The sequence below is a fragment of the Argentina silus genome (genome assembly GCF_951799395.1).
Source record: "Argentina silus genome assembly, chromosome: 6".
Lineage (NCBI taxonomy): Eukaryota > Metazoa > Chordata > Actinopteri > Argentiniformes > Argentinidae > Argentina > Argentina silus.
Window position 1 is genome coordinate 2,898,460 of NC_139660.1, and position 14,514 is coordinate 2,912,973.

A 14,514-nucleotide genomic window follows, 5' to 3' on the forward strand; every position below is an offset into this window, starting at 1 on the left:
CTGATGCCCAACTGAAAGTGGACTGTGGTTCAGATTACTGGACCAAAGTCACACATCGGTCATCAGACACCATAACGTGCCTGGGGAGCGGACAGTGGTCATCGCCACCTGGATGTGAAGGTATATAGCACTGTGCACAGAGGAAAGAATGTATTACTGTGTGTTACCTTACAGGTACACCATAATTCACATAAAGGCTGAACATGTTCACTCTCATTTCAGAGATCACTTGCAATGATCCAGCTGACAGTCTTGTGAGAACTCCCAGGATTTGGCAACAGAGAAGATTGAGGCAAACTCAGTATTACACTTGTATAGAGAAATATAAAAAGAAGGTGACATATGCCACATGTACAGCGGCTGGCTGGTCACCAAACCCACTCTGTGAAGGTAAGGAAGTAACACATAAGGAAGTTCTCTCTGGTTTCAGTTTGGCCAGATTCACTTTAAACCTGTCTGGTATAGTTTCTGCTTACATTGTTGCCCTAGGTTGTGGGTCATATGTAAACATTTAAAAAAAAAAATTCAGTAGGCTAATTTCAACACAATAGATTGTGATATGTTGGATTGTATCATAATTGTATTCATTGTCTTTCAGAGATTACATGTAGCCTGCCAGACATCCCAAATGCTGAGATTGAAAATCCTAAATCAAGCCTGTACAAGGACGGTGACAGATTGTTTTACACTTGTAAGACAGGTTATAAACCAAACCGTCGCATCGTTGCTTCCTGCAAAGAAAATGGCTGGGATGGTATAATTACCTGTACAGGTAAGCTGATGATATCCATACTGTACATCAATTCAATCAAAATCATGACGGTTTTGAACTAGAACTGCAAGGATGGGTGGAGTCCTCTACCATCATGCTGCCTATCCCACACCAACAACTTTTGTGTACCATGGCAATATACTTACATTTGTTCTATTCAATATTTTCCTCTCCAAAATACAGAGATAAAATGTGCATTGGCACGTACATACGAAACCACATATACACCTTCTTATGCGACTTCGGTCTCAATTGGTCAAACAGTGAACATGGACTGTGGTTCAGATTACTGGACCAAAGACACACATAAGTCATCAGACACCATAACGTGCCTGGAGAGCGGACAGTGGTCATCGCCACCTGGATGTGAAGGTATATATCACTGTGTACAGAGGAAAGAATGTATTACTGTGTGTTACCTTACAGGTACACTATAATTCACATAAAGGCTGAACATGTTCACTCTCATTCCAGAGATAATTTGTGGTCATCCTAATGAATACTCCTTGCTATTGGCAGGGGCAAAAGTCAGCAATTCATACAAATAATAGGCAATATGCCAAATGCACAAAGGACGGCCGGACTTATGGCAATGCATGGAATTGAATGAGGAATAGTATCATGGAATGGAATGAGGAATGTGTTTGATACCATGCCTCACTGGGGAGGCAGGTAGCCTAGAGGTTAGAGAGGCCAGCCAGTAATCGGTAGGCTGGTGACTGGAAGGTTGCTGGCATCATATCTAAGGTGCCTACCATTGCCGTTGTGCCCTTGAGCAAGGCACTTAACCCCTAACTCCAGGGGTGCCGAATATGGCTGACCCTGTGCTCAGAGTTCCCTTGGAGGTGTGCACGTGTGTTGTCTCGGAGGGGGGGTGTGCACGTGTGTTGTCTCGGAGGGGGGGTGTGCACGTGTGTTGTCTCAGAGGGGGGGTGTGCATGTGTGTTGTCTCGGTGTGCAAAAACTACCACATTCCGACAATTGACAACAATTGCATGGCAAATAAACAGTCTCTCATTCCATTCCATGCATTACAATGACCCCTTCCTTGGATTTCTGCTTCCACTAGTTATACCACTAAGTTATCTTTGGTTTCAGTTTGACCAGATGACCTTTAAACCTGTCTGGTATAGTTTTCCACTGATCATGATAGGTTTGTGGATTGTATCATAATTGTATTCATTGTCTTTCAGCGATTACATGTAACCTGCCAGAAATCCCTAATGCTGTGATTGAAAATCCAAAATCAAGGCCGTACAAGAACAATGACTGGTTAATGTACAGTTGTAAAACAGGTTATGAACCAACTACTCGCATGGCTGCTTCCTGCCTGCTAACTGGCTGGGACAATCTAATTACCTGTAAAGGTAAGCCTATGATATATGTATACTGTACATCAATGGGGGTGATGTGTTTTACAATGCCATGTATGTATGTATTTCAATTGTCCTAAAAAATCCCAAAAATAAACCTTGGTTAAAAAAATCATTAAGGTCCTCCTATTACACAAGTGACTCTATTGGCGTAGAGGAGCAGATGCTACAGTGCCAGATAGTGGCCTTATAGTATCCCTTCGCTGTTATTATTTTGATTGTATTGTCTTGCTGGATCTGTCATCTTTTGTGTCCATTTTTTCACCAGAAATAGGGGCATGTCTCACACCCTCTGTGACAAATGGGTTTGTGGACCATACAGCTGAGACTGATCCTGTGATGTTCTATTCCTGCGAGAAAGGATTCAAACCTTTCACTGAAGGCTGGTGGGGTACGACCACATGTGCACCTGCAACGTCTGAAGTTAAATGCATTGGTAAGTTATAGGTGGAGTTAAGGGTCCCCTAGCAGATGGATTGTGTATTAAATTAAATTTACATTTTACATTTACATTTATGGCATTTAAGCAGACGCCTTTATCCAAAGCAACTTACAACAAGTGAGTGAATCATCTATCCATCAGTCATCATAAGAAAAAGTAATCTATGTTAGGACCAGGGGCTATTCACAGAGGGGTAGTGGGGATGAGGAGGTCTTTAGGAGGGACAGTTAAGATGTAGCCTGAAGAGATGGGTCTTCAATCTACGGTGGAAGATAGGTCGTGAAATCCTGAATAACTGACATTAAATGCAACATTAATTTGATTTCTTTGGTGTGTGTGTGTGTGTGTGCGTGCGTGCGTGCGTGCGTGCATGCATGCGTGTGTGTGTGTGTGTGTGTGTGTGTTTATCTCAGCGATATAACAAGTTAGGGTATTAAGTCCTGTATAGTCAAAGCATCTGCAGAGAGACGTGAGAGGCACAAGGCTTCTATAATACATCGATACAGCAATCGTTATCAAAGTTGTCTAGATGATCGTCGGCAGTCCCAGGGATGTGAATACATCCTTTGATTCTATCATGATTCTTGGACGTGCAAGTTGTGGGTGTAAAGTGACTGGAGAGGGCGTTGCTGATGCACTAGTAGTCTCGATCATTTGCCAGCGTTTTCAAGCCGTTTGTTGTCCCCCATGATTAAATCGATTGTGGATCTGTCTCCATCCCTTCGTATGTTGGCATGTCACACTTGATATCTCAGGCACCACTGGGACAATGTTGACGAAACTTGGGTGAATGCCATAGAGATCCGGCATTTACAAAAGTACACTGATTGGCTCAATGAAATTCCAAAAGTACACTGATTGGCTCAATGAAATTCCAAACGTTTAAACAACCATAAGCCCATAGGTTTATTCGATTTTCTGCTAATTAGCCTTTTTGTCCCCCACCAAACTTTGAACAAGCATATCTGCTGCCCTGTTTGAGATGTAATTTTGGACATATTCTCTATCTCATTAATCCACAAAACAAATGTTTGAATGATTGTCACCAATTTACACAAGGAGGGGCACTAGTAGTTCTTGCGCCCCCAAGCCAAAAAGTCGAACTACGCATATGGGAAATGCATCTTCATATTGGCCTGGTATCTCCGATGTAGTTCATGGTTCTTGAAGCTTCAAAGTTCAAAGTTTGTAGTTCATGGTAGCTTCTTGAAATCCAATATAATTTTAAGCCTTGGCATGTTTCCATAACCTTTATTCCTCTTGAGTCTCAATGATTTTATTTCAAGAGAGAAGCGACCCCTAATGAGAATTTACCTTTTGGTACAGTTCATGAGCATACAGGCCGTGCAACACAGAAGGACGCAGAGATGAGGTTTCAATATTGTGTGCATGTGGCTTGCGTGAGGCTGACTGTAGTATGCAATTTTCGGGTCCAAGCCTAGCTCACAGCGCTACTTGTTTAAACTAGTGACCAAAAGCTTAATTGTGCATCTTTAAGGTTCTTTGAAAAAAGGGCAACAGTATTTCAAATGGGGTAATATTTACATTTAAATTAAAGGCACATTGTTAGCTAAATTGTTAATCTGCATTTATTGTATTGGAACAATAATAATTATAATATGTTAATGTGTTTTATCTGTAGAGATCTCACAGTGTGGTATACTCCCCACAATTCCTCATGCAACGTTTCCACAAGCAAACCGCGATGGCCCCTATCCAGATGGAACAAATATTCAATTACAATGTGACACGGGACACAAACTTAACATCGACCCCGTCCAGATTACATGTAAAAATGGAAATTGGGATATACCACAATCGGAAATATGCAAAGGTCTGTACTGTCTACGATTGTATTTCATTGTTGTTGTTGATTTTCTTGAGAACATCACTCAAACACTCATGCTAAATGTGTACAATATGCACAATTTTAGATTCACCTTCTCCTACTGAAGTGTCCGACAGGTCATGTGGTCCTCCACTTGAAGTTGAAAGTGCCATCGTTAGAACTTCATATCGGAAAATATATGATGACGGATTTGAAGTACAGTATGTATGCCGCAAGCTTTTTGAGATGGAGGGAACCAGCAAAGTCACCTGCATCCAAGGGCAATGGTCAAAAGCCCCCAAATGCATACGTAAGTATTGATGAGTAAAACTACCACAAGCATATCACTGACATCTGAATGTTCCCTGAGAGGATTCAGTGACACATTTCTGGGGGGTTTCCCATTATACAATTATAGGGATTATAGACTCTGCTTGGTAGTAAAGTTATATCAATCTCCATTTTTTAGACTAAGTAGGCATTAATGCACAACATGGTGTGTATTATCAGCCAATATGCAATGGAAGTGTGTGGATATCGGCTGTACATAGACCTGATTGTTTTCTGCCTTCTAGCATGGGGTGGTGAGTGGTAGCTCTATGCATAATGCTTACTTATACCAATCAACACTAATACGCTTGAGCTTAGTTTTTTTAGGTTTGTTTTGTTTGTTTATTTTTCATAATGAATATACATTCATGTCTATGTCTCTCTAGGTATACTGAGTCTTTAAGTCATGATAATGTGAAGGGTGATAACGGCAGACAAGAGAGCTTTAACCAGTCCTCTAACCCGAACCCATCAGCTAATCCCTCCTCACCTGTTCTCTTTCTCCAATGGAGAAATTAAATTGTCTTTCATTTTTTGGGAGCTCTTATTAAAAAAATAACATGCTAAATGAGTATGCTAACGTTAGAGTATGCTAACGAAAAGCAATGACAAGCACAGTGAAGTCTCTTATACTACTACTGCTTACACTCACGGAACACTTTATTAGGAACACCTGTACACCTTCTCATGGTGGAGGTGGTAGAACACCTGTACACCTTCTCATGGTGGAGGTGGTGGAACACCTGTACACCTTCTCATGGTGGAGGTGGTGGAACACCTGTACACCTTCTCATGGTGGAGGTGGTGGAACACCTGTACACCTTCTCATGGTGGAGGTGGTGGAACACCTGTACACCTTCTCATGGTGGAGGTGGTAGAACACCTGTACACCTTCTCATGGTGGAGGTGGTAGAACACCTGTACACCTTCTCATGGTGGAGGTGGTGGAAGACCTGTACACCTTCTCATGGTGGAGGTGGTGGAACACCTGTACACCTTCTCATGGTGGAGGTGGTGGAACACCTGTACACCTTCTCATGGTGGAGGTGGTGGAACACCTGTACACCTTCTCATGGTGGAGGTGGTGGAACACCTGTACACCTTCTCATGGTGGAGGTGGTGGAACACATGTACACCTTCTCATGGTGGAGTGCACCTGAAAAATCTGCAGGAATTGCATGATGCAGTCATGTCATCATGGATCAGAATCTCAAATGATTGTTTCCAACATCTTGTGGAATCAATGCCACGAAGAATTGAGGCTGTTTTGAGAGCAAAGGGAGGCCCTACCCAGTAATAGTACAGTGTTCCTAATAAAGTGTTCAGTGAGTGCATACTACTAGTACATGATAACAATTTTACTACTGAAATATGCTTCATCTGCAGAGCGCTGTGAGAGGCCTAAAGAATTTGAGGGTTTAGTGCAGCTGTCCTCTAAAAAGGAAGGTAATTACGATAATGGAGATGAAATAGAGTTCAGATGTCTGCCACCATACACGGAATCTGAACGAAGAGCAACGTGCATGAACGGAGTGTGGAGCGAACCAGTAGAGTGCAAAGGTGAGTCCCAAAAGAGAAGTGATGATGATAACAATAATAATAGTCGTAGAAGCAGTAGTGGTAATAGTAGTAATAGTAACAGTAATAGAAGTAACAATACTAGTTGGAGTAGTAGTAATAGTAGTAGTAATAGCAGTAGTAGAAGTAGCAATACTAGTCGGAGTAGTAGTAATAGTAGTAGTAGTAGTAATACTAGTTGTCATAGTAGTAGTAATACAAGTAGTAGTAGTATAGTAGTAATAGTAGTAGTAGTAATAGTAGTAGTAGTAATAGTTGTAATAGTAGTAGTAGTAATAGTATAGGAGTAGTAATAGTAGTAGTAGTAGTAGTAGTAGTAGTAGTAATAGTTGTAATAGTAGTAATAGTATAGTAGTAATAATAGTAGTAGTAGTAGTAATAGTAGTAGTAATAGTAGTAGTAGTAATAGTAGTAGTAATACAAGTAGTAGTAGTAGTAGTAGTATAGTAGTAATAGTAGTAGTAGTAATAGTAGTAGTAGTAATAGTTGTAATAGTAGTAGTAGTAATAGTATAGTAGTAATAATAGTAGTAGTAGTAGTAATAATAGTAGTAGTAGTAGTAATAGTAGTAGTAGTAGTAGTAGTAGTAGTAGTAGTAGTAGTAGAAGCCTAGTCGTAGCAGTAACCTTGTAGTAATAGCATGCCATTGCGTTGCTATTTATTCAACAGTAAAGACTGTGAATGAATGAATAACAATATCCAATCAAATTGTCCAATCAAAATCTCTTCAAAACACAAAATGTTGCTGTTTGATCAGAATGGATGGTTGATTTATTGTTTCCCTGTTTATCTTAGGGGAATGTCTTCCAGTACCTTTTGTTGAAAATGCAGAGCCTACTGTGACAACCCGCAAAGTTGGCAGAGAAACTATCACTGAAGTGTCCTTCCAATGTCCAACATATTATAAACTGAGTTTTGAAGCCAAAGTTCAATGCAAAGATGGAAAATGGGGGTCTCTTCCAGTGTGCTACAGTAAGAATTTTTCTTTGTAACTGACAGCAGAATGTATGAACCCTAGGTTGGACCTAGAGTCCCCAACCCTGTTACAGCAGTTATACAGTATAGGCCTACTACGGGGCGGCAGGTAGCCTGGAGGTTAGAGAGGCCGGCAATCGGAAGGTTGCTGGTTTGATCCCCGCTCCAGGAGGGAGCCGGATGTGAGCTGGTGACTGGAGGGTTACTGGCATCATATCCAGGTGCCTACCACTGCCGTTGTGCCCTTGAGCAAGGCACTTAACCCCTAACTGCTCCAGGGGTGCCGGAATATGACTGACACTGTGCCCAGAGCTCTGTTCTCCCTTGTTCTCCCTTCAATTAATTGATGATGAGGATCTTGATGATGAGGATCTTACCCAACCAATTCTCTCCAACTTGCACCGCATTCTAATTGCCCGTGGCGCACACAAGCGTCGAGGTGAAAAACAAATCTCTTCCACTATAATGATTATATTTGTTTATGATTATTATTGTTTATGTATCCTAATCAGCCACGTGTGTCAAAAGGCTCTGCATGCGTGCGTCTAGGCTGTCAAGCGCGTTAACGGATGTTCTGTCTCTATTTCAGAGGCACGCCGCCACTGTGGTATTATCTTGCTATGCCATTTGACGGATCATATCATGACAGGCTCTGTAGACTGCAGCAAGTTGACGTACGCAAAGGAGTATATTAGGAGGCGGTGATGTGAGGGGGAGAGTCAAGGCGGCAGGTGCACGTGTATCAGCTCACCTGGCGCAGGTCACACGATAACCACACTGTTCGCGCGCGTGTGAATGCCAAGCGTTTAGGTGCTCACATTAGACGCGATTCAGACACGAGAGAAGTAGTAGTAGTAGTAGTAGTAGTAGTAGTAGTAGTAGTAGTAGTAGTGATAGTAGTAGTAGTAGTAGTAGTGATAGTAGTAGTAGTAGTAGTAGTAGTAGCCTATGGATGTACTATTGTAGTATTCTTTTTTTTAAATACAGTACCAGTCAAAAGTTTGGACACAACTTACCAAGAGTGCGCAAAGCTGTCATCAAAGCAAAAGGTGGCTACTTTGAAGAATCTAAAATATAAAACATATTCTGGTTTGTTTAACACTTTTTTGTTTCCTACATAATTCCATTCCTTCATAGTTTTGATGTCGTGAATATTAATCTACAATGTAGAAAATAATTTAAAAAAATAAAGAAAAACCATTGAATGAGAAGGTGTGTCCAAACTTTTGACTGGTACTGTATGTTTTAGGGCATTTCTGCTTTATTGGGATAGAGACAGTAGAGATTTACAGGAAGGATGAGAGAGAGAGGAGGGATGACATGCAAGATGTGTATTGCAACAGGGTTTCTCACCAAACCAATGAAACGATGGGAGAGTCTGGACTTGCGAAATATCTTGGAGCTCAGTGTCTCAAGTCGGACCAGTTTCTATTTGAGACGGGGGTAAAACATGCGCTCGCAGACGCTCGCATCCGGTGTGGATTTAATGATTGAACGCTCGCATGACTTTGGCAAAGGCTCGCGGCCGGTGTGGTTTTAGTGTCAGGCCGAGACCAATTAACTGCACCCTCAGTAAGGGTTTAACGGCCAAACTTTGCCAAGGTGTTAAGACACCGTAACGTCTCCATAACGTCAACCGCAGTTTAACAACTCATGGCGATCAATGCGACATGCATGCGGAACCAGCACGTCTGCGAAGGGCGGCTAGCTTGAAGCAGCATAGTTTTATGCTTCGAGTCTATTTTCCTCGGCAGCGAGAGCGTTGTAGAGGCGTAGATGTAGAGAAATAAGCACATAATATCAAATATACATTCACAAATTATCTCAATCATCCTAAAACTAAGTAGGAAAATTGCACAAATCACACTGCACACACTGAAAGGTTTGGTATCGCATTTTAGGCTTGTATTAAACAAAGACAAACAGGGTTGGCGTAATTCTTGATGTCATGCACATATAGGCGACTTCAACAAACTGAAATTGCAGATTAGTTGTTGAAGTTTCGAGAATATTTATTTTATTAATAATTATTTTCACGTAGCTTCCCTTTATGAAATATAGCATATTTTGTTATCAGATCAGTGTTTGTGCCAGCGCATCTCGTTTCGCTCTTGGTGCAACACACTGAAAACGACGTTAACGGAGCTATGACGGTATGCTCTCGTTTCGGCGTTGGTGTAGTTTCGGCGAAAGACTACACATTTACATTTTACATTTATGGCATTTAGCAGACGCCTTTATCCAAAGCAACTTACAACAAATTTGTTTTAGTAAGTGAATCATCTGTCCAACAGTCATCATAAGACAAAGTAATCAATGTTCACACCAGGGGCCGTTGGCAGTCGCAACTACACAACGTTCACATAATGGACTATACAAACATATGTTCGTATACTATGTATATAATAGAATATACATTTTTCTATAATGACATTTCAGAACGCTTTGATCCTCAGGACATTAACATTGATTATTATATCTCCTTTCAGAACCCTGCACTGTCAAAAAGGACGACATGAAACAACGGAACATTGATTTTGCTTATTCAGAACAAGTTAAAATCTATTCAGAACACGATGATTCTATAGAATTTCGCTGTCTTCAAGGGGACTTTATTGGAGGCATTCACTATCGTCAGCAGTGTAAAGATGGTATCATAGTATTGCCCATATGCGGGTGAGTTTCAGTTGACGGGAACTGATGATCACTGTTTGTGTTGGACAGTTATGTGTAACCACTCTAAACAGTTATGTGTAAGAACTCTAAACAGTTATGTGTAAGAACTCTAAACAGTTATGTGTAACCACTCTAAACAGTTATGTGTAACCACTCTAAACAGTTCGCACAAATTATTTGCTCCGGAATTGGTATAAACTTGGATTCACTGACTTGTCCGAACTGAAATAAAGGCTTTGACTTAATTAATCGCCTCATCTGCGTCTTCTTGCTATAGTACCGTGTACCTGTATGCTCAGTACTATTGCATGTACTGTGAAAGCTTATTATTCCAAACCAAAACATTTCAAAGTTTGCATACCTATTTTTTTAGAGCCTTTCATGTCACCACCACTTGCTGCAGACACAAAGCTTTTATTTCAAAGGAGCCGAAGTCAGACGTAACTATGACAATTCGTCAAAAGAACGTCTCTTATGGGGATTGTTTGCCAAAATCTTGTTTCCATTTGACTCAGTAAATGGCTCCATGTGTCTGCAAAACATCAATGCATGCATCTAATCAGAGCTAGAACATTCTTACAGCTTTTTAACAGCAGACATATTAAATGCAGAACTAATTCATTAGAATACTTCATTTTATTATGTACAAGCTTAGTATGGTATTCTAAAAGAAAAAACAAACGTGACAAATAAAGAATCTTGAATCTTGAAATCTTGAATCTTGAGCTCATGACACCATTCACATGGTCATCTAAAAAGCATACATTTCCCATGATCCCGTTACAGGACCATTGCTAGTTGTCACAGATGACAAAAGGCCTTACCCAGGTTCTTCAGAGCCTCGAGGATGTAGGAGAAGTGCTTGTAGCAGAGGAGGTAGCCTAAGGCCAAGGTGGTCTTGTTACACAGCCTGTCCTCCTCTCGGACGGCCTTGGAGATCTTCCGGAGGCGATGCCTCACGGCCACCACTTTACGACTGTCATTGAGCTCTCGTGAGCGGAGGCCCCTCCACAACGCCTAGAGTGAAAGAGAAGTGTAGCGAGAGAGAGACAGAGACACACACAGAGAGACACATCAATGATTCAACAGTCACTGGTCTCTTACATTCTCATACACACTTCTTTTGGCTGATCTTAAAACAACTGGGTAAGTGTATACCGCTTTCACATATCCACTTTCATCGCTGTTGAGGGGGGTGGGTCTAGGCTGGAAGAGAGAGAGCTACTACCAGGGGAGAAATGCGTAATGTGACTCACAGCTACTGTATATTCTAATACCTAAAATGTGTTGTTTGATTGATGCAAGCCATCCACACCCAAGGCCCATATTCAATCAAGTGTCCCAGATGTAGGGGCCATCTTACGACATCCGTTTACGCACCTTCTTACATAGTGAATAGGGTTTACCTGGCTTACACTACGATTAGTACTGTTTATTACCATTTATGACATCTCCACCTGCGTCTAGGGTTTACCTTTTTCTTTCCAATTACATCCCTGGGTTTATGGTTGCTATGGAAACTGTACAATCCAGTCTGATAACATTGTGTTACATCAGAAAGCCCAACGGTTTGATTTGGCCGAGGCTCTGAGCGTCGTGTAGGAACGTTGTCGTAACACAATGATCCAATAACTGTATCCAAGGACTCCCACAAAACACATAATAATACAGTATGTACTGAGAGGAGCACCCTGGGTAAATAATACAGTACTAGACTACGCTACGCTATACTACACTACACTACACTACACTACACTACACTACACTACACCATACCACACCACACCACACCACACCACACCACACCACACTACACTATACTATACTTCTACATGATTTCAATTCCATTTCTATAGATTTCCTGTATTATCACGTCTCTGAAGTAGCATCCACCCAGTGGTCCCTCTGCTTGTCTCTGTCACTGATAGCCAAGCCATGTGGCTTTCCCCCACTGTAACACTGTTGTGTCTGCTGTGTCAGCAATTGAGAAGGAGCCTTTAAGCCTCCAAAGACCAGATCTGTGAGGGGTTCTGAGAAAAGGGACTACCCCCATTGTATCACAAACTCAGCATATGCCACCAGAACTACAAACCCTTCCTATCTTCATCCCCCTCTTGTTCTTCCAGGTAGAGGCCCACTGATCACTCCTCCCTGCACTGCTCCGGCACTATCTCTGCTGTGCTTTGAAAAAGTTGACCAGAACATCAACAAAATAAAACAGGTAGCCGAGGGTAACTGTATATACTACGTTTTTCACCACTGATGACTCAGCAGTATAATGTTCATGTTATCGGCACTAAAAAACTAGGCAACGTGGTGGTGTGTGGTGTGTAGGTGTGTGGTGTGTAGGTGTGTGGTGTGTGGTGTGTGGTGTGTGGTGTGTGTTGTGTGTTGTGTGGTGTGTGGTGTGTGTTGTGTGTTGTGTGGTGTGTGGTGTGTGTTGTGTGGTGTGTGTTGTGTGGTGTGTGATGTGTGGTGTGTGTTGTGTGGTGTGTGGTGTGTGGTGTGTGTTGTGTGGCCTTTATAAAAGACTTTCCAAATAGTACACTTCTTTGTAGAAATGATGGAGGAGATACATCAACAAATGTACAGCACATAAATACTATAAATCTATTTAAAATAAAAAAAACAATAACATAAAGACACAAGAGTAAGGGTCAACCTGTGGCAACCTTTTGCCTTTGTTTTTTGTATGTGCAAAAAAAACATTATTTCCAAATGTTGTCAATGTCATACTCGCTAAATTATTGGGTTCAGGTTCCTAAATATACACTAGATAAAGTTTCAGAACATTGGATTTTATATTGTAAATAGTGCCCAGTTGATTTTGGCTGTATAACTGTATTTGAATGCGCAAATGTCAGGAAATGAACGACAAACAATTCTTATCAGTGTCTTGTTGCCAAACCAACCTCTTACCTAATTCTCTCCCCAACAGACCGTATTGTTTGTCTTTCAACACACTCTTTGCATTTGGTGACCCTCTGTGTCTCATGTTTATTATGTGATGTAGTGTGGTCAATTCCCGTAAACCCTCCCTCAAGTCCTTCCTTCTGACAGATATACCCTACCGCTACCTCTGCATGACCCTACAGTGTATGTCTTATAGCTGTACTTACTGGAATCAGGTTGCCACTGAGTGGACAGTGTCTTGAGAGGACTCTTGCAAGTTATTTTCTCACTTGCGACTGAGGGTGATGCAGCAATAATGCATGTGATAACCCGAAGCTCCATCCTTGTACTATGGATGGGTACACTCACATTTGTGAGAAGCCAAGGTAAGATACCTCTGCCTGATTAAATATTCTAGGTTTAGAAAGATATATTTGTGTTTGTGTTGTGCAATAATAATAATAATAATAATAATAATAATAATAATAACAATAATAATAATAATAATAATAATAATAATAGTAATAATAATAATAACAACACTCATTCCACAACCATGTGTGCATTGTGTAACAGATATTCCTTACACTTTATAGCCTGTCTTCTGTGTTCTTCATCCCCGCCTTATTACGGTGTTCGCGGCCAAATTTGGCCGGTCTGTTTTAACTGCTCTTATATAAACACAAAAACCAGAAATCATCATCAAATTTTGTTTAACACCTTTTTAAGCTGTGAAACAATGTCTTCAGCTAGTGGTTAACATGAGTAACTGCAGTGAATATACAAAGAACAGACACTGAAAATGTATCTACATTTCGATGTATTTTTTCCTATTGTATGTATGTTTTTTTTTACATTTCATTACCCATTAATTTTCTATGGCGGTCATTTTAGACCCGGAACCCCACAGGTGTGACAAAGTTTACCCACTCTGTGAAGGTACACATAAGGAAGTTCTCTCTGGTTTCAGTTTGGCCAGATTCACTTTAAACCTGTCTGGTATAGTTTCTGCTTACATTGTTGCCCTAGGTTGTGGGTCCAACACCTGAGTGTGAAGGTAAGGTTGTGACAATAAGACCCCTCTATCATCACGCTGTCTATCCCACCCCAACCCCTTTTGTACCATGGCAACATGCTTACATTTGCTCTTTTCAATATTTTCCTCTCTAAAATACAGAGATTAAATGTGAAGTGGTATTGCCACCGATACGCGGAACCGAATATACACCTCTTTACCAGTCTCGGTTCATACCTGATGCCCAACTGAAAGTGGACTGTGGTTCAGATTACTGGACCAAAGTCACACATCGGTCATCAGACACCATAACGTGCCTGGGGAGCGGACAGTGGTCATCGCCACCTGGATGTGAAGGTATATAGCACTGTGCACAGAGGAAAGAATGTATTACTGTGTGTTACCTTACAGGTACACCATAATTCACATAAAGGCATGTATAGGTGTATAGGTAAAAGATTTTGTTTTGATTGGTTAATTCCTTTTGTATTTGTAGTAGTGATGGGAATGATCTCAGCGCGTATACTCTATCTGGTCTGTTCTCTTTGATCAAAGTAACATCATACTGTCCGTAGGGTGAAGCCATAGATTGAGGACCCGTCTCTTCAGGCTATACAGTATCTTAACTGAAAT

The 14,514-nt window shown here is 41.1% G+C and overlaps 1 long non-coding RNA gene across 1 annotated transcript; it reads left to right on the forward strand.

Annotated features, from left to right (window-relative positions):
- The first annotated feature begins 2,501 nt into the window (after positions 1 to 2,501).
- On the forward strand, positions 2,502 to 10,219 carry LOC310805658. The gene is made up of 6 exons (XR_014554255.1): positions 2,502 to 2,581; positions 4,230 to 4,421; positions 4,522 to 4,725; positions 6,132 to 6,305; positions 7,119 to 7,295; positions 9,788 to 10,219. It is a non-coding gene; the product is annotated as an uncharacterized lncRNA (long non-coding RNA).
- The last annotated feature ends 4,295 nt before the right edge of the window (positions 10,220 to 14,514 follow it).